We start from the raw sequence: 21,191 nt of genomic DNA, 5'->3' as shown, positions 1-21,191 counted from the left end.
GCAGGGTGGGTAGTATGGAGACAAGCTAATGAGCCACGAAACAGAATGTAGATGTAAAAAAAAATGGGTTAATTTAAGTTATAAGAACTAGTTAGGAACAAGTCTAAACTAAGGCTGAACTCTCAGAACTAATGATAAGTCTCTGTGTCGTTATTTGTGAGAGGGCAACCCAAAGAAAAAATAGCCATACCAGGTCTGCCAGCAGACAAAAGATCATCCAGTAGAAATACCCAGTCAGTCCCTCCCATGCCAGCCCATTCTATGCAGTCAAATCTTTTTTTTCTGCATTCCACATTTAAAAAAATTTTTTTTTACCATTTCTCTTATTAAAACTTTTTTATTTTACATACTGACCACAGTTTCCCCGCCCTCCTCTCCTCCCATTCCTTCCGCTACCTCCCTTTTACCCCTCCCCCATCCACTCTTCCTCCATCTCCCTTCAGAAATGGGCAGGCCTCCCATGGTAATCAACAAAGGATGGCACATCAAGTTGAGGCAGAACCAAGCTCCATCCCCTGCATCAAAGATGGGAGAGGCAACCCAGCATGGAGAATGGGATCTCAACAGCTAGCTCAAGCACCAAGGACAGGTCCTGATCGCACTGCTAGGATCCTCACAAGCAGACCAAGCTGCCCAACTGTAACACACATACAGAGCTGAGCTGCACACTCTCGTTCATATGTCTCTGCCTCCTGACTGTGGACACAATTTGACCAGCCCTGACGTACTGCTGCAGCTACAACTTCCCTGCCATGATAGATGGTAACCTTACAAACCACAAGCAGTAACTAAAGCATCAGATTTTCCTACCCTTCGTTCTTCAGCAAGCAATCAGCCACCAAGCTGATTGGCCCAACTTCTCAACCACAAGACCTCCTCTCAACAGGGTGCTGCCCATTGACTCGGAAACTGTGAGCCACAAAACCTGGAAACTTTCAAGGAACCAGTTCAGTGCTATTAATAGGGCCCTGGTCGAATGCCAATAGGAGTAAGTAGTGTCTCAAACAGCTTCAGACATAGTCACTAGGAGAGAAGAGTTTGCTTGTTTGTCAGGATCTCCACTTGTATCTCTCACAAAAATCATCTTGTACAAATCATTCAGGTTTTCTAATCCGAAGTGACAGTGACCACCACTGGGAGGCTGTCAAAATGTCTGGGCATCCCCAGATAGGATGTTCTGCTTATGAACTACGTGCCTCTGCTACCCAGCTCCAGATGGAAACAGAATCTGTCCAGGAGCCCTTTGCAATGCTGGAAAACTCATCCCAAGGGAAAATCCTTCCTGGGGCCTGCCACTGGATTTCAGAAATCTCTCCCAAACTGATGGTCAATGCTGGATTTTGAGTGAGCAAACAGTATTGATGACAGAGTTCCAAGGGCTGGATGGATTGATTAGCTAGCTACAGGCTAAAACTGAAACTTGACCTCAAGGTCTTGGGATTTGAAAGCCTCCTCACAAGGTCCAGATAGGTGTGTTATAAGTGGGACTTTGTGAGGGGATCTAGGAACTGGGATGGTTTTCATGCCTTTCTCAGATGACCACTTGGACTTTTTCATGATTTACTGCCTTAAGGGCAGTCTTGCAGATACTGACCAGGAGGCAAGTTGGAAATTGATTCCTAGCTAGGATGCCCCTGGTGTATTGTAATTCTATTTAGAGTCCTCATTAAGGACTGCCTCAGCCCTGACTGGGTGGGCAGCCTATAGCTTGAGTGTGTGCCAGGTGTGTGTATGCTACAGGGGGCCTACTCCTTTGTTTTCTGCCCCTCAAACTGGGTCTGGTTCCCACTTTGCAACAAACTTACAGATCCATCAACAGTAACTTAAAAGACAGGACATTTATACAGTATATGTGTGAGAAGACAAGACAAAAACAAATAGGGCTTGGAGTGGAGAACAATACTGGGATCTAGGGTACCCTGACACAGTCATTTGGACTGATTATCTAAGGGTTATTGAGGCCAAATTTCACTGTAAGTTTATGCCCTTCAGGTAGGGTGCTAGGTGTAGAGGCTGGGGGCTTTCTAAGAGGCAAACCAAGAGGAAGTGAGAGGGTATGGAAGATACCATTCATATGGATGAGAGAAGGAAAATGGCCTGTAGTCATGGGCATCACCAAGACTTAGAAAGGACCAAACTATTAAGTGGGCCATCACCACATTCACCAAGAATCAGAGGCTTAGCCTGGCTAAGCCAGAGGAGAGACTCAGAGCCTAGTACCAGGGCTTTTATAGAGTCCAGAAGGCAAGGATAAAAATTGAGCTCTGGGGGGTCTCATCCATGGGGAAGAGTCAAGAATGGAGTCACAAAACTACAAGGGCCTAGAGGAGTTGTGGCAACTGCCCTTACCTCTATTACTTGTCCAAAGTGGACAAGCAGGACACAAAGGAAGTGGAATGCTGAACTTGGCCAAGACAAGGTAGGTCAGTCCTTCAAAATTCCAGCTTTACAGAAAAGTCTGTCAGATAACATAGGCCTGTTGACTGATGGTGGATACCTTAACATTACAGAGAAAACTTGGGTGACTGTCCAGGCAGTCAGCAATCTCTATCATTTCTATAGTTTTGGAAGATGCTTGTTCTGCACTTCCTATTTATTCAGGTAAAATTTTATCCTTCTCAGGTCTCTGATAGGGTTGAAGACTAGATATTTATAGTTTTATAATTTTCCTTGTTATCAAACTCTGAAAAGAAACTTAGAGATATGTAAAGTTTATAAAGGTTGAGAGACATAAAAAGCTTAAGTTGTTTATTAAGAATGTTTTAGGTCTAAAAAGATATTTTTAAGTTGGTAATACAAAGTTAACATAAAATGTGGTTTAGGTACAGAACTTTGGAGTCACCAAAATAGGATAGATAATAGAGTACTTTCTCCATTGCCAAATACAAATAGAGTGGACAGTGTGGATGTAATTCTTATCTGATAATTTTTGTATATAGTGTATTGATGTTGAAGAGCCTTTTATTGGACGAAAAGGGGTAGATGTTAGGATAATTGTTTTGTACACTGTGTGAAGATGTCTATTTTTCCTCACCTGACTAAAACACCTTCTGATTGGTTTGATAAAAAGCTGAACAGTCAATAGCTAGGCAGGAGCGAATAGGTGGGACTTCTGAGCAGAGATAAGAACTCTGAATCTGAGGCAGAAAATTAGGCAGCTAGATGCAGAGGAAGTTGGACAAACAGTCCTGAAGAAAGTCAGGTTATACTCTGTCCTATCGTTTTTAATCACTCTACTTTAGGACAAACTCTTACTCTGTCACTAGTTTGCTTTCTGTTGCTGTGATAAACACAGTGACCAAGAGCAAATTGGAGGTAAAGGAGTTTTTTCAGCTTACAACTGTAGTCCATCATTCAGGGAAGCCAACTGAACTCAAAGTAGGAACCTGGGCATAAACACTAAAGCAGAAGTCATGGAGGGGGCTGCTTACTGGCTTGATCCTCATGGCTTGCTGGCTTGGCTTGTTTTCTTACAGAACCCAGGACCATCTGCCCAGGAGCGGCATCACTCACAGTGGGATGGGCACAATTAAGAAAATTCCCCACAGCCCTGCACACAGACCAATCCGATGGAGGTATTTTCTCAATTTATATTCCCTCTTCCCAAATAATCTTGACTTATTTCAAGTGGCCAAAGGGAAAAAAAATTAACCAACACACATTTATTTTCTAAAAGGCCTGGCAGCACACACCCATAATCCTAGCATTCAGGGGGCAGAAATAGGAGGTTTGTGAGTTCAAGGCCAGCCTGAGACACTGAACACAATTTTGATAATAATAAGCCAGTTAATGGTAGAGAAAGCATTTTTGCTAAGAAAAATAAAATAGAGGGATTAAAACTATTTTTTGTGGAACTAGATGTTGAACTTGGGGCTTTGTGCATGCTTTGCAAGTACTCTGCAACCTTTTTTTTTTTAACTTTTAATGCAGAGACAGGATCTCAGGAAGTTGCCCAGGCTCTCCGGGAAGTAGTGATTCCCCTTGTGCAGCTGCCTGAACAGCTGGGATTAAAGGATTGCAACACCATACTCAATTAGAGAAAGAAAAGACCTTCATGACTTGCATATGATAGAACAAGATTTTATTCTTGTTCTCATGTAAAATTACTAATATGGGTAAGAATAACTATAAGAATGAGCAAATTAAAGGAGGACCACAATGGATGCTAATTAGATGGTCCCTGAGAAGCTGCTTTGTGTTTCAGTGCGTTCCTGGTATCTACAGAAGACTGCCAAATGCTGCTGTGGATTCTGATACCAACCTTTCTTGACTGGTTTACAGAAGGGTGGTTGAAGAGGGTAAAAAAAAAATGGGACAGCAAACATTCTTGCCAAAAGTCACCCTGTAGTCCCCTGCAGGGAATTTAGTAGGAAGAAGTCACTCCAAGCATGGTTTCCTGAATTTGTCGTACCATATAAAGAGGACACAAAGCTCAAAAAGACATTCTCTCTCTCTTCTCTCACCCTCATTTCATTAAAGTCGAAAGGGGATCATGAGAGGGGAAGAAGAGATCTCAAGGGAGTGAGAGAGAGACATAAGTTCAGCTTTGCTCTTAACTTCCTAGACTATAGAAAGAACAACATAATTTAGGATTGCTAATAAACACATGATTTGAAAGCAGAAAAGGGACTCTGGGAAAAAGGAGGGTAACCATCTGGAGGAAGAAGTGGGCCCCAGGGTGGGGGTGATGTTCAAGAAAGCAAGTGAGAACCAACTATTAGTATGAAAATGCCAGAAGGAAACCCATTACTTTGCATCCCAAAATATGTTGTTAAGTTTTTTAAATAGATGCAAGTGAATCTAAGAATACCTAGCCTGATAAACAGGGACCAAAACCCACATGAAAACAAGAGTAAGATCATAAGCAGCCTGTTGGTCTGTTTACATGGTTTTAACCTTCTGGCTGATTCTGTTCTTTGTAGTTAGAGCCTACAATCACATTTGTATCAGATTATATCAGAAGACGGAAAAATAAATTCCCCCTTTGCTTTCTTCTCTCAGTTGGCCTGTTTGCCTATGTTGGAACACAGTCAAAAGAATAATGCATGGTGAACAATGCCTTGGAGACGGATGACAGACGCTTCAAGAAAAAAGTCAGAAGATCTTACAGCTCAGGTGCATTTTGTTTCCCCACATTGTTCTTAGACAAGGTTGTATGCTTCCTGCAGCTAATATCTACTTTCAGTTTAGAAGACATGTTTTTCTGGTTGGGTGTCAAAACATAACTATAGAACCCTATCTGGTCCATGTACCCTGAATCTGGATCTGGCCTTCTGCCTTGCTTCTGTGCTTCCCCAGAAAGAATTTATAGTAAGTGCCAGGCAATTGATCTGTCCTGAGAAAGTTCTGGGAAAGGGCTGCTCTGTTAATATTTAGTATGTGTTTACTGGCCTTTGTTAGCATGTTTTTCTGATAATGTGTTTGAACTCAAACACACTTTCTTGGATCAACTCTTTCTTTGTTACATCCGTGTATAAAAAAATGCATTGAAACTGAAGTAAGGGTGTCTAAAGCATTAGCCTGTAGTCTGACCCATTCTTTCAGGTCCTCGGATCCCAGGCCCAGCAGACAAGATCTGTACAGGTTGACAAAAGTCGACAGCCTAACTATGTTTAGAATTGAATTCCCCAGGACATTAAGTATATATTTTCTGAGTTGTTTAAAACAGGAATTTGATGAGCTTTAAACTACTGTGCTAAAACAATTACAAAAGGAACTGAGACTATGGAATCAATTGTAATATTAAGATTTATCTCACTTTAGCAGCAAGGGAATATTAGTCTAAGAAGAAGGACAGCAAAGTGTCCATCCACTCAGAAATAGTCTAGGAAGATTAATCTCCATTCCCCTTACCTCTTAAGAATGAGGAGTAGGGGCTGGAGAAATGGCTTAGTGGTTAAGCAGAGCTTACTGCACAATCATACAAACTGGAGTTCAGATCCCAGAATCTATATAACAAAACAGCCTTCCGCATATGCCAGTTAACCTCAGCTCTGAGTGTGGCAGAGACAGAATGGTTGCTGGGACTTGCTGACTTCCAGTCATGCCAAGAGGACAGAAGCCCTGGATTCAAGGAGAGACCCTGCCTCAAAGGAATAGCCTGAGAACATACAAGAAGATACCTGATGCTCTCTACTGGCCTTTGAGAGTATACATACCTGCACACCTTATGAACAGACACATATAGGATAGGATAGGATAGGATAGGATAGGATAGGATAGGATAGGATAGGATAGGATAGGATAGGATAGAATAATAATGATAAAGATAGATAGATAGATAGATAGATTGACAGATACATACATACATAAATACATGGTTAGATTGATAAATAGATACATACTCACATACAAACATACATGGTTGAATAGATGATAGATAGATAGATAGATAGATAGATAGATAGATAGATAGATAGATAGATATAGAAGCTTCACAGCATCTTTCCTTCTGATCTCCCCCACCTATCCTTCTTTGTCCACTTCCTTCTCCACAGACTAGCTATTGGACCTTTGACTCCTCTTCTTCAGGTAGGCCATAGAAACCTGAGTTCCATTTTCCCAAGCAAACCATAAATTACAAAATAGTACTCACATCTTCCCCTACCTTTCTGTCTTAGAGCTAACCATAAAGACACTTATTATCCAGGTGGTGGTGATGCATACCTTTAATCCTAGCACTAAAGAGAGAGAGGCAGGTGAATCTCTGAGTTTGAGGCTAGTCTGGTCTACAGAGTGAGTTCCAGGACAGTCAGGGCAGCACAGAGGAATACCTGTCTTTAAAAAGCCAAAAAAAGACAAACAAAACAACAACAAAAAAAAACCCAAAAAACAAACAGACATTTGTTGGCTTGCATTGTCTGAGAGTAGAACCTAAGACCTATATTTCACAACAGATGCTGTGTTGAAGTCAGGAGAAAGAAATGTGTACAAACAGACCAGTACAGAGCAGATAGGTTTACTTGGTTTTCCCACTCAGTTTATTATCTAATTAGATAATAATTATATCTAATTATAGCTAAAAATAATAATATCAAATTAGATAAACATTTTGGCTTAGACACATTGAACAATTGTCCATACTTCAGTTGCACATATACCATGATGTCTCCATGAAAATTCTGATCACTTCCTCCATTTGATTTGATTTGATTTCTCATTGTATTATTTATGTGCACGTATGTGTGCATATTTGCAAACACATGTGGAATGTGCCATGACGCACATGTGGAAGTCAGAGGACAACTTTCAACAATCAGGTCTGTCTTCTACCATGTGTCTCAGACTCAGGTCACCAAGCTAGACAGCAAGCACCTTCACCTGCTGACCTACAGTACCTGTCCCTTAATCTATAGTCTTGCTCCCAATGACATCTAGTCTTCATCCATTTCCTCAAAGCACAACCCTGTGCCTGGAATAGTCTCTGATCCCTTTGCACATATTTAGCTCCTTAACCTCCTAGCCCCAAGTCTACGATCATCAAGAAAGATTTCGCAGAGAAGGTGAAACCCACTACAGGTATGACCCTCTCACAACAACATGGCCTTTTCCTTGAGGAGACATATCAAAAGTCATCATTTTGCTTTTTAGCTATGCTTGTTAATTTCTCCATACCCTAGAAAACTGACAGCCATAAGTATACATGAGTCTGCATGATACCTCCCCAACTTGACACACAAAAGAATTTTTTTTCAAAGTTTATTAAATTATGAAAGTTTCCATTTCCACCCCTCCTCCCAACACCCTCCCACTCCCCCCTCCCCCTCCTCCTCCCTCTCCATCCCTAAGAGCAGTCAGGGCTTCCAGCCCTGTGGGAAGTTCAAGTTCCTCCCCCCTCCCTCCAGGTCCAGGAAGGTGAGTATCCAAACAGACTGGATCCCAAAAATCCAGTATATGCAGAGGAAACAAGACTCAGTGTCATTGTCAGTGACTTTTCAGAAAGGCTCCGGGCCAGCCACATTCAGAGAATTCGGCCACATTCAGAAAATCTGGTTGGATCACATGCTCGTTCAGTCCCAGTCCAACTGGCCTTGGTGGGTGGGAGGGTTGTTGGAAGGGGAGAGGGTTAGAGAGAAGGGAGTAGGGGAGGAATGGGGAAAACTCGGGGGACTGAGATGGGGGGAAGGAGGAAGGATGGATATGGGATCAGGGAAGAATATATCTCAACTAAGGGAGTCATTTTAGGGTTTACAAGAGACTTGATTATAAATGGGATCCCAGGTCCAAGGAGAGATCCCCAGATTGTTCTCTAGACAGAGGAGAGGGTGCCTGAACTGGCCTTGGCCTATAACCATACTGATGAAGATTTTGCTTATCACCATAGATCCTTCATCCGACGATGGATGGCGATACAGACGGAGACCCACACTGGAGCACCGGACTGAGCCCCCCATGGTCCAAATGAGGGGCAGAAGGAGGAAGAACATGAAAAAAAACTCAGGACCGCGAGGGGTGCGATCACCCACTGATACAAGGGGACTCATCTAATGAGAGTTCACACAAAAGAATTTTAATAAACATTATTTGAAAGAACTGGTGACCATTTCACCTAATGGTCCACAGAGGTGATTCCCACACAGTCTTCCCAGGAACCTTCAATTTAAACCTAATGCCATTTCTCGGGGCATCTTCACAACAGTTACACGCTTATTTGAAAAACTAAAACTCAACAAAATGTTACATTTGACTTTCTAAAATTCAAAGGTTTAACAGAAGGTACCCAAATGCTGGCTAGGGAGTAGTCTAAAGGATCATTTGTATGGCGTTTGATATTCCCCAACAGAAATAGAAAGCAAGTGGTACATTTCCGACAAATCTTATCTTGTTAAATCTTATTCAGCATTTTATCGGCAGGTGTTTTCAGACTGATTCACTCTGTTGTTCATTTGTTTAGAGAACAGGAGTCCCACACAATAGCCAAAGCTGGCCAGGAACCCTCGATCCTTCTATCCTCTTTGAATCCTTGAATTCAATTTACCTCCTAGACCAGAACACCCTCAGGTCCAGACCCTGAGTTCTCTAAGCCCTGGAACCCTTGTAGGTCAGTATCTCTCTTGGCTGTGACACTCCTGCGCAATGCACAAAATATTTACACAGCCGCAGAAGGAGCTGTCTGGAGCCAGGAAGATCAGACGGCGGCTGACTGAAAGTAATAGATGTGCCAGAGAGTGGCTGCTGACAGTGGACCGTGGAGAGCATGTGGATTGCAGAGAGCAGGCTCTGGAAGCCAGAGTGGCAAGAGCAAGCAAGGTGGAGACGCGAGGCAAGCTCCTAGAGTAAGTACCTCGGTTAGTTGCTTACCTGCTGTTCCTGAGGTAGACGCTGCTGTATCTCTAAAGATAATTTTCGTATCATCAACTCTGCCACCAAGAACTCTCAGTTCTCCTCCCTAGTCACAGACAAACTACTAAAACGGTAAACCCTTAAGCTTGCTGTGGTAATGTGTACCTGTAAGTCCAGAACTCGGGAAATAGCGGCAGGGGGATCAGGTCAAGGTAATCCTTGGCTACATAGGGGGTTTGAGGCCAGCTCAGGCTACATGACAACCCATCTCAATAAGCAACTGCCTATTAGATAGATATAGAAATAGATATAGATATAGATAGAATAGATATCCTTAACCGAATAGTATAAAATATAAAGCATACCTTTACTCCCTTCTGAGTAGAAAAGGGTCACAGCATCAGAGCAACTGGTCAGGGAACGTCAAAAGGCCCAGGTTCAGATTTTCTTTTAAATGATGTTTACAATCAGCAGCGAGGCAGCCTGGAAATTTTAATTTGCTTGATTAGAAATTTGATTTGATTTTCTTGTGGCCGGGAAGTCTTTCTAAAAACAATTACCAGAGTACAAGAGGGAAGTCGTAAGTTCCTCTGGAGACATGGAGGGAGGCTGAGCTAGCTGCTGTGACTTTTGTTCATCTCTGTGTCTCTGCCAACTACAGTGCCCCCCCCCACCTCTCTCTCGCAAGCAAAGGGTTTAGGAAGTTTAGATAAACTGAATTCTCTGCCAGGACAACGCAAGGGTGTGTCTATGCATACATGCGTGTATGTGTGTGGGTGTATCATAGATACGAAAATGTGGTCTAACAGAAAATCCTAAGGAGAACTTTACCTTCCCCCAATGTTGTACTTCTCTGGAAGTGAATCAGTCTACTGTAAACACTTTCAATTGTATCAGGAAAAACGTCAATATTTCCTTTATACAAAGCAAGGATCTGGACATAGAATTTAGTTCTAGGCTCAGTGCCTTCTGATCCACTTGATGCTCTGTTGGTATACTTCTATCTTGCTAGTACCAAAGGCTTAGAGCCCAAGCCGAGATCTTATGAGACACCTCCAGTCTACTTCCCCCATTTGACAAATATCCTTGTTTCAGTTCTTGAAAAGGTGTCCATTTTATGGTCATTTTAAGAAATGTAATAGTGCCAAGAAATATCTGGTATCGTGTCTCCCATTTTAGTTTTAAAAATTCAGCTCAGCTGCTCCCATTGAAATCAACTGGCCCAGCATGGTGGCTCGTGTCTGTAACTCCAGTGCTTTGGAGGCTGAGGTAGGACAATTACCATGCACTTGAAGCCAGCTGGGCTACAGTGAGTTCTAGGCCATCCTGGACTATGGAGTAAAACATTGTTGAAAGAAAGAAAGAAAGAAAGGAAGAAAGGAAGAAAGAAAGAAAGAAAGAAAGAAAGGAAGGAAGGAAGGAAGGAAGGAAGGAAGGAAGGAAGAAAGAAATAAAAGAAAGAAAGGCCAAAACCTGAACAAGAGGCCATAGTAAAACCTTGTCTTAATAAACAAATTAGCTAATTAATTAATACCAAAACAGAACAATGGCCAGGGAGATGGGTCATTGAGTAAAAGTACTTGCTCCACAAGTCTGGCAAACCGAGACCAGATCCTAGAACCCATATCAAAAGTTTCATTCCATAGTCCATTACTCCTGTGAGCTGGGAGGTGAAGATAGGAAAGTGTCCCTGAATCTCTTGGGCCACCTTAGTCTGGAGCAGGAGGTGAAACACCAGAAACAATGAGCGATCCTGTCTTGACAAGGCGGATGGTGAGAATCAGCTCCCCAAAGTTACCCTCTGACCTTACATATGCTCCATGGCACGGCGTCCTCTATACCCACAGTGCACCATGTCAGTCCTTTAGCACTCAGGAGGCTGATGCAAAAGGATAATCAGGCAACTTAGACTACAAAATGAGATCCTATCTCAGGACAACAGCAACAAAGAAATAACTAATGCTCCATTACTAAGTAGTCTTTCTCCTAACTCCTGGGAGCCTCCAAACTTCCATTTTTTTTTTTTAAAAAAAAAGACTAATATTGAGTCTCTAAATATTTTATTAATGGGCATCATGCCTCTCTAATGACATTATACATTTCTGATTGGGCTGTAAGTTTGTGGTTCGATGACGAGTCTTGCTCTCTAATTAGATTGCCCCGTAATTAGATCGGTAGCCCTGGAAACACAGCGTTGCTCCTGCATTTACCATGAAACAACCTGACAGCAAGGCTCCAGCAAAAATAAAAGGGCAGTTTTAATGGCATCTCCAGTTACAGAAATATCCATCAGGATGAAAAGCAGAGACAACTTTAACCTTAGAATTCTTCCAGGCAGTGTCTGGCTCTAAAATTTCCATTTCTTCTCTCAGTCAAGGTTTTTCAAATTCTTGCTTCCCCTTTTCTAGTCAGTGTCATGTGACTATTTTGATATTTTTATACCCATTTCAGTTTCTTGAGTCAGCGTCTCACTCTGTAGTCCAGAGTGGCCTCAAACTCCAACACTGCTCCAGCTTCAGACGCCCGACTGTTGAGAGAGCGAGTCAAAGGCCCCACGGGGCATTTTTAAAAAACCATTTAAATTCCTTATAAAAAGCTTCTCTAATCTCATGTGTGTGTGTTTCTGCCTTTTTTTTGTTTTTGTTTTTATAGAGGTGCACATCCAGCTGCCTTCCACATCCAAAGATGGAGCAGGGTCTGGAGAAAGGGCGCAGCAGTTTCGAGTTCTTGCCGCTCCTGCAAAAGACCTGAGTTTGGATTTCAGCCCCTCGGTCAGGTGGCTCACAACCATCTGTAACTCCAGCTACAGTGACTCCCACGCCCTCTTCTTGCCTCCACTGTCACTTGCCCACCTGTGACTTATACACACCGAGACATGTATTATACATCTACACAATAAATTTTAAAAATAAATATTTTTTTTTTTTAGATTACAGAGAATTTCTAGAAGTCAATATGTCCCTCCTAGTCAGCTCCCATCCAGAGAAGGACCCCTCAAAGCCTGGCACTACAGGCAATGATGCCTGCTCTTGAATGACACAGCTCTCATCGCTCAGTTGCACCCCCTGCTCTTTGGTCTTCTCGTCCCGCACGGTGACGATGGTGCTCGGCAACACTGCCACGCAGAGCAATGATTTGTTCTCTTCGCTGTCGGGCAGCACTGTGTTTTAGAAATAGACAGCATGTTGTTTCTCTGTTCATCTGCTGTTAGATATTTGGGGTTATTCCTTGCTTTTGACCATTATTATTGGATATTAGCCTCTTTATACACAATATTTGGTGGACAGAAGTACCATTTATATTGGGAATGTATCCAAGGGTAGAATCTCTGACCAAACAGCAGACGGACAGTAAGCTTTCACAGGTGTTGTCAACCCATTTCCCACCTCTAGCAACAAAACCAAAAAGGATTACCGCTGCAGTACCCCTGGCTTTCAGCACCTGATGTTAAGGAACAGCTGATTCCATTTTCCCTTTAGTCAAATTCTGATTTATTTCTCTATCGTTCTCTATGGTATTTGCTTTAATCATTGCCCCAGGGTGAAGGTTAAACTACAGGTCTGCTTGTTTTTGAAACTTCTTCTTTCTCTATGATCTTGTGACCTGTGCATTATGAATTGTTTCCCTTATGACTGACTATAAACCCACAACATGTGTTTTTCTCATAGTCTTAAAAATAACTGACTATGCATGCCTTCAACTCCAGTGCTCAGAAGACAGGGACTACTGGATCTCTGTGAGTTAAAGTCCAGCCTGGTCTACGGAGCTAGCGTCAGGACAGACAAGGCCACATAAAGAAATCCTGTCTCTAAAAAACAAAACAAACAAGCAAAAACCTGCTAACTGCAAAATCCACTTTTATAATCTTGTTATAAAAGACCTCCTTCCCTTTGGTCAAGGCCACTTCATTGTCCTAATCTCAAGGAGATTGTAAGTTTGACCCAGCTATTAAAAAAAAAGAAGAAGAAAAGAAAAAAAAACTAAATTTTTGTTTTGCAGCATTTCAGTGTTAACTTCTGGTTTTTGACACCATAACTAACACTGGACAGTGGCCAACTGCACACTGGCTGAATTTGGGGATTGGTTTATCAGCACTAAGGCCATAACAAGGACACTCCCAGTGAGCTTCCACCTAGAGGAATGGGGGATGGAGTACAAGGAATGAAGGTGAGGGACAAGATATGGGGGAGGACTGATAAGGTACGAAAAGTGAAGGGTCAACTGTGAGGGATGAGAAATGAGAGCTAAGGATTGAGAAATGTGGGATGAGGGATGAAAACCGAATGCTTCACAAAAGTGGATCCAGATCAGGGGGGCAAAGGCGAGAGTGGGAGCTAAGCCTGTTACACAGCCCTGGCTCGGGCATTTGAGAGTCTGAGAGAAGTGCTAGGACTCTGTGTTAGAGTAGTGCACTCGGGAGTCCATATTTTATTGCTGGAAGTTTTATATTCATTAGATAGATAGATGATAGATAGATAGATAGATAGATAGATAGATAGATAGATAGATAGATAGATGATGGATAGATAGATAGATAGATAGATAGATAGATAGATAGATAGATAGATAGATAGCTGTCTCTTTGAGACAGGGTCTCTCTATGTGTACCCCTGGCTGGCCTAGAACTCTCTATGTATACCAGGCTGGACTAGAAACGCTCAACAGACTAGCCTTGAACTCCATGGACACCAGGCTGGACTAGAATTCTCTACGTACACCAGACTGGCCTTGAAATTGTGACAATCCTGTTGCCTCCGCACACAAAGAGAGACTAGGTTCTGGTCAAGGGCTGGGATTCCAGGTGCGCAACACCACACCCCGCTGGAGTCTCACTTTTACAGAGAAACCTGCAGCTGGGCGGGTTAACACGTCTGTAATGCCTGTTCTTTTAGGCTGAGGTAGGGGATCCTGTGATTCAGGCCAACTCTACAAAGCAAGGCTTTATCTCAAAAACAGAAAAGAAGAAGAAGGAGGAGGAGGAAGAGGAAGAAGCAATAAAAAGGAAGCAGGAAGCCATTGCAGGAACCAAGTCCTGCTGTGCAGGACCGTGGGCGGTCTGTCCTCAGCAAAACCAGCCTGCAGCTGCTTAGGGTCAAGGGCGACCAGTCAGCTCGGCGCCAGCACTGGAGAGGTGGGGGCAGGAAGGTCTGGGCCTCAAATAAACCAACCAGAGGCAAACAGACAAAAGAAAAAGAAAGAGCAGCTTAGTTTCTCCTGAGGAAGGCTAGGCAGGTAGGGAGAATTAGCAGCCAGAAATAATAAGCCGGGTCCCCCATTATACAACTGTTCCCTAGCAGTTTAATGAAGGATACTGGAAAAACTGGAGACGCCTATTTTCCACTGCTAAGAATACTGGTTTTTAGAGGCAGAAGCCATCTGAATCCTCTAAAACTGGAGGACAGGACTGCACAGGGTTTGTGACTTAGCTTATCCACCAAAACAGCAAAGAAGACCTGGACGTTGAGGAAAGGGAGTTCCGACAGCCGAGATGGGGGTGAGGGCGGAGGCCTGCTGGGAACAAGCGGATTCTGTCTAAAGGACTAGGAATCCTCACCTTCCCCACCTCAGCCTCAGTGAAGTGTCCCACCAAACATGGATGGGACCATGCCTGGGTGAGGGTGGGGTGCAAAAAGGGGGTGGGATGGTGAGATCACCAGCTAGAGAAAACTGGAGCCAGAGCACCACCCAGAAAACAAAAGTTAGGGAGCATGACGGTGTACTACTGAACTTAGAGCATTTCACAGGTAGAGGCAGAGTGTGTCAAGAGTTCAAAACCAGCCTGGGCTACATAGTGACTTTCGAGGTAAGCCTGGGCTACATAAGACCCTATTGTAATGGTAAAAATAAGATGCTGTACAGAAACGCTGTGGCAGAAATTCTGCAGGTCTCCAAGCGGTGACAGTCAGTGGGCCATGTGGTGGCAGGAAGGGGGCAGTGGTCCCGTGAGCAGCCAGTCCCAGGCAGGGACAGTGCACGAGATCATGCCGCAGGTCTCCGAAGGCGGCTGAGAGACAGAGACATGGATAGGAGGCATGCCATGCAGAGTGAGGTTGGATATTTATTTAGTGGGTTATGGAAGTATGGAAGGGAAGGGGAAGTAGAAGAAGAGCACAGAAACAGAGAGAGAGAGAGAGAGAGAGAGAGAGAGAGAGAGAAGGAAGAGATAAACTGCCTCTTTGAGAGGGAGACAGAAAAGGAAGAGACTCAGGCTGCAAGCAGGAAGGAAGATCTGCCTGCCTGCCTGGGGGGGGCGTGGCTTGTCTCTTAAAGAGACAGAACAGATAAATTATAACATAAATAAATAAACATGAAAAATAAATAAATATAAAAAGCATTAAATTACGATGGCAGATGAAATTTAGAATTAAGCCTTTTCCTGAAATCTCCAAGGAAAGGGTGTAATGGGAATTTAATCACACTGTGACACTCCAAGACTGTTAAATAAAGCTTACCTTGAATCAGGGGCGAAGCTAGTGACTTACTGACCAGAATTGGCCAGAGAAGATGCAAGGAAGGAAGGGGCGGGGACTTGCGCTGGGTCTTTTGGTTTTGGCATGAGTGAAGAGACACGTCTCTTGCTGGGCCTCCAGCCAAAATGCAAGGTCGGCTGCTTGCTTCTTGGCTTCTCTGATCGAGCAGGTTTTCACCCCCACATCTGGCTTCTGAGTTTTTGTTGGTAAAGAGGATGATAGAGACTTAGTGTAAACCTACGTATTGCATATTGCAGCCGTGGTAGAACCGGCCGGCTCCACAAGGCCCTCCAAGGCCAGCACTGTGGGCCGTGGGGCGCCAGACGATAATTAAAATATCGGTAGATTCATGTGCAACTGCTAGGTCGCAGAAAAACATCAAAGGGGGTTTTCATAAATGAAGCAGGTGCAATGAGAAAGAGAAGCAGAGGACAAAACAAATTTGTTAGCCAAAATCACGAGAATCAAAGCAAATCCAGAGGTCAGCAGAGGTTTGAGTAGCACAAGATGCCAAAATCGGGCCTAGAAACAGGAAGAATTACCCGATTCATGGCTTGCAATGGGGTATCCAGAGAACAGAAGAACAAATGATCAGGAAATCATAGAAGAGCATTTCTTCACCTGATGAAAACCTCAAGTTTCTATTTAGTGGACCTAATGATTGCTTTGAAAGGACACAAAGAGAAGCTATATTATAAGCTGAAAACAGACAAAAACATTTTTAAAGTGCCAAGAAATCCTACACGTTGGGCATAATCGCACATGGCTATAATCCCAGCACTCGGGAGACTGAGGTAGGAGTTGGAGTCTGAGGGCCAGCCTGATCTACAAACTGAAGTCAAGGTCACTCTAGGCTACGTGGTGAGTTCCAGGGTAGCCAGAGGACATAGAAATACTTAGCCTTAAAAAAACAAAAAACAAAAAAGTCAAGAAGTAGGAGGAGAGAGGAGAAGGAGGAGGAAGAGAAAGATGAGGGGAAGGAGAAGGGGAGCCCTGAAAGTTTCCCTCTGTCCCCTCCACTCGCCTCTGACACATTAACACAAAGGAACTGCCTTGAGCCCTGTGATTTGTTTGCAGGCTTAGAGAGCTGCTCAGGGGATTCCCAGAGAGAACGTCCCCGCCCACACTGTGGCTCAGAGTGGTAAAATGAAAATGGGTTAAAGGCGTTTTAGTCCAGAACACACAGGGTTTCAGCTGTGCTCAGAAGGGGAGAGCCACAGCCTCCTCCTCCTCTCAGCCCTAATGGCTGAATCAGTCCTTCCAGCTGTCTCCATGGAGACTCCGAGCAGCTCATCTCCCCAGAGCATTCCTCCCTAAATTTCTAACACGTCCAGAAACTCCCCCCCCCCTCAGCCCAGCTACTCTTCTCTTGTGCCTTCCTCTCCCTTCCTTCCTTCTCTCTCCCTTCTGCCAAATATCTTCAGTAACCTTCACCCTCCTCCCCTCACTGACTTCATGCCCCTCACCATGGTGATCTAACTACTTCATGGTCCATTTGGACTTCTGACCTGGAGGCCAATGATGCTCTTCCAGTGGGGACCCCAGAGCCCGTTACCTCCCTGGACTTCTTGTACACACTCAGGTCTTCGGCTCCTCCTGGTGAGCTGCTCCTCCCTCGGGGCTCCAGATGTCTTTTTTCCCTTAGTGTTTCCATGGTTCTCTTTGTTTGTTTTCCTTTCATGTTGTCTGTATGTCCGTGGATCTCACAGTCTGCAGGCATTCCTCCCTTGGTGCTCTATCCTGATAGTGAGCCTGTTTGACTTATTTGTCCTCTTTGTTTATAGAGATTGAAACCCTCACAAGAAAAGGGAGCGGGGCTGTGTGCAGAAATTGCTGGGAAAATCCAGGGATATTTCTGAAAACTCCAAAACTGGAACTTCAGCCCAGATGGGCTGGTGCAGGATTCAGTGGTCCTGATTAGTCTTAAAAGAGAGCATTTGTTCCCCTTTCTGCTAAGTTTCCACACCGGGAACAAAAGAATAATGGCACTAACCACTGGCATCCCCCAAGGTCAAGTGCAGAAGTTTGGCAGGGTCACTGTTCTGTATGCATCTTCTGCCTGTCTGGGTCAATAAAGGGAGCAGTTCTGGAGCTCTTGTTGGCTTGTTGGTGACAAAGTCTTGCTATGCAGTCCAGGCTGGACTAGAATTCAGTATTTAGTCTAGACCAGCCTCTAATTCATGGCAATAGTTTAGCCTCAGCCTTCTGTATACTAGGACTACAGAATGAGTCACCACATTGGAACACGTATGTTTCCGAACAGAAGCCAGGTTGAAAAGTTCCAGACCCTGCTCGAATCACTGTCCGAAGCCACGTTCTCTAACCTGCTTTTAGCCAGCTAATGTGGGAGTTACAGGCTGTTGCAGCAATTAATGAAGATTATTGTTTCTACCCATTTGTGAGGCGGAGGTATGTTCAGGTACATGAGTGGGTACATGTGACTGTTTGCTCATCTGTGTAGAAGCCAGAGGAAGTCTACCTCATTTTTTGAGATAGGGTCTTTCTCCACTCTTGGAACTCACCAAGTAGGTGAGGCTCTCTGGCCTGTCTCCTCCACGGTACTGGAATTTCAATCATAAGCTTCCACACTTGGCAGTTTCACATGGGTTCGAGGACTTAAACTCATGTCGTTATGCCTGTGGACGGGCAAACGCTTTATCGACTGAGCTGTCTCCCTAGCCCTCCACTCATTTTCTGTGGGATCTTAACCTGTTTGCAGACCCCCAAACTTGCTAGCACCTAGAGGACTCCCTCAGCAGGGTTCTGGAAGGAGCCTCATGGTAGGACTGTGCTCAATTGTGAGTCTGGAAGTCTGAACTCTCTTCTTTTGATCACTTATATCTAGTGAAAGCCCTTGATTGACCGTAGGACAAAACCCAGCTTTAATAGATGGTGAACAGCCCCATCTTGGCAGCATAGGAGAGCTGACCCTGGTGGTGTGGGTTCCAGAGAGCTGGCTCCATCTCTTCCGAATGCCACAGGCAGGATAAGCGGTCCCCCCAATCCGCCCCACCCCCATCTGGGCAAAGTGGGAGAGCTGATCCTAGTGGCAGGGGTGCAGAAGAGCAGATGACTGACCAATGCAGCTACTACCCAGGCCCAGATCCAGGGCTTTGAGTTGATTCACCCTAACCTCTACCCCATCTAAGAACTGCTGGAGTGTGTGAAGGAGGCGGTCCTGCAGAGCGTGTGAAGGGGCAGTCCTGCAGAGCAAAGCTACAGGATCTCCACAACACAGGGCAACAACAGGATATCCCCATGGAGGGTTCAGTACTGAGACTATAGCAGAAGTCAGAGACCTTAACCCAGACCAATGACTTATTGCAATGAATATTGGCAAGTAAAACTGTTTGGACAAAAAGATATACTGTGTGACACACTGTGACAAATCACAGCTTCCCCTGAAAGTTTTTTTTAATTAAAATTTTGTTTTGTTTTGTTTTGTTTGGGGCAGGAGGTTGAAGGGTGAAGGGAGGATATGGAGGGACAGGGAAATGAGTGGGATTGGGGTGCATGATGTGAAATTCACAGAAAAACAATAAAAACTTTTTAAAAATAGTGAACAAGCAGATGGATAGCCATTTTCTTTTCTTTCTTTTTTTGAAACGGTCTTACTATGTAGCTTTAGCTAGTCTAGAATTCACTCTGTTGTTGTAGAATATTAGTTGAAATGCATTCCATTTGTTTATGCTGTGGAATATTTGTTTAACAATGCAAAGATGTATTGCATTCTTTTATGTTATATTTGTTTAATTCCGTGAAGCTGTCTAACTTTGTCTGTTAAAACACCTGATTGGTCTAATAAAGAACTGGACAGCCAGTAGCAAGGCAGGAGAAAAGATAGGTGGGGCTGGCAGGCAGAAAGAATAAACAGGAGAAATCTGGGAGAAGATCTAGGAGAGAGAAGAAAGACGGAGAAGAACAGGGGCCAGCCCCAGCTACACAGTCGGTCACAGAGCAAGAAATAAAGAAAGGTATATAAGATAAAGATAAAAGTCTAGAGACAAAATGTAGACAGGATAATTTAAGAAAAGCTGGGTAGATACAAACCAAGCTAAGGCAGGGCATTTATAAGAATAACCCTCTGTGTATTTATTTGGGAGCTGGGTGACTGGCCCCCAAAAGAATCAAAGAGCTAAAAACAACCAATTACACTCTGTAGACTAGGCAGGCTTGCCTCAAACTCATAGAGATTCACCAGTTCCTGCCTCCCAAGTGCTGGAATTAAAGATGTGTGCCACCGGGGACATACTTTTCTTAGAAGTATTAACTAGTTTGTTTCCATAGCCCAGGAATAATTCCTTTGCCCGTGTAGATGAAACTTTCTAATATGATGTAAATGCTTCAGTAAGTTAGTCAATTCCCACAAGATAGAGGTAGGAGGATCAGAAGTTAAAGGTCATCCTCAGCTACATAGTGAGTTAGAAGATAGCCTGGACTATATGACACCCTATCTCAAAATATATAAGAAACAAAAATCAATTCAAGAAGCCCTAGCTGAGCTGACCAGCGAGGGGCTCTGATCCTGTGGAGTGGTAAGTGTGTTGACCGGTTAGGGAACACACAATATTCCCGCCATCCTTATCTCCCTGGCTACTCCAAAGGGGCAGCTTCCCCCAGCTAATCCCTCTCTCCTGCTACGCCATCCCAGCTTTCGGCCTCCAACCCCTCCCCTCCTCTCTCCCTTCTTTGGGGCTTAAATTCCTCCATCTCAGCCTGGGTGGGCACCGCGGGCCGGGGCAGGCGGTGAGTGCAAAGGGACGGGAGTCCCTTTGTTCTGATAGCCGGCCTGCAGCAAGCTAAGACCGCAGGCAGGGAGTCTTCTGACCAGCGAGGGGCTCTGATCCTGTGGAGTGGTAAGTGTGTTGACCGGTTAGGGAACACACAATATTCCCGCCATCCTTATCTCCCTGGCTACTCCAAAGGGGCAGCTTCCCCCAGCTAATCCCTCTCTCCTGCTACGCCATCCCAGCTTTCGGCCTCCAACCCCTCCCTCCTCTCTCCCTTCTTTGGGGCTTAAATTCCTCCATCTCAGCCGGGGTGGGCACCGCGGGTCAGGACAGGTGGTGAGTGCAAAGGGAAGGAAGTCCCTTTGTTCTAATAGCCTGCCTGCAGCTAGCTAAGACAGCAGGCAAAGTGATTCCTGGAAAGCAAGGGACACTAATCCAGTAGAAGAAGACCCAGCGGAGGGAAGAGCCATTGGAGAGCATCTGAAGGAAGAGATGGGCAGGCGCCAAGGCAAGAATTCCTCCAACAATCTGAAAAACAACATGAAAACGCCAGATCCCAGCGATCTTACGACAGAAGGACTTGAACGCGCTATTCCGGAAGAAGTGGAAAACAGTGTCATTATGAAAGCAATAGAGTCTCTTAAACAGGGTATGAATAACTCACTTAAAGAAATAGAAGAGAAATATAACAAAAAGATGGAAGAAATGA

At 44.2% G+C, this 21,191-nt stretch overlaps 2 long non-coding RNA genes across 6 annotated transcripts in view; one reads left to right on the top strand and one right to left on the bottom strand.

Moving 5' to 3' along the window:
- Positions 1–12,208, top strand: part of LOC148119851 (uncharacterized) — a 54,205-nt gene extending 41,997 nt beyond the window's left edge. The window contains exons 3-8 of one of the 5 annotated variants that reach the window (XR_015734863.1): positions 444–2,419; positions 3,477–3,575; positions 3,931–4,115; positions 5,002–5,115; positions 8,324–9,275; positions 11,935–12,208. This is a non-coding gene — a long non-coding RNA (uncharacterized LOC148119851). The remainder of the gene's footprint in view (positions 1–443; positions 2,420–3,476; positions 3,576–3,930; positions 4,116–5,001; positions 5,116–8,323; positions 9,276–11,934) is intronic. The other 4 variants (XR_015734860.1, XR_015734862.1, XR_015734861.1 and 1 more) reach the window with 4 other exon arrangements.
- The window catches only part of LOC148119850 (uncharacterized), a 28,448-nt gene continuing 16,903 nt past the window's right edge, over positions 9,647–21,191 (bottom strand). Inside the window, exon 2 of the long non-coding RNA XR_015734865.1 lies at positions 9,647–9,765. This is a non-coding gene — a long non-coding RNA (uncharacterized LOC148119850). The remainder of the gene's footprint in view (positions 9,766–21,191) is intronic.

Source organism: Myodes glareolus, chromosome 14, assembly GCF_982192425.1.
Source record: "Myodes glareolus chromosome 14, mMyoGla1.1, whole genome shotgun sequence".
Taxonomy (NCBI): domain Eukaryota; kingdom Metazoa; phylum Chordata; class Mammalia; order Rodentia; family Cricetidae; genus Myodes; species Myodes glareolus.
This window is presented reverse-complemented; position numbering and strand designations above follow the sequence as displayed.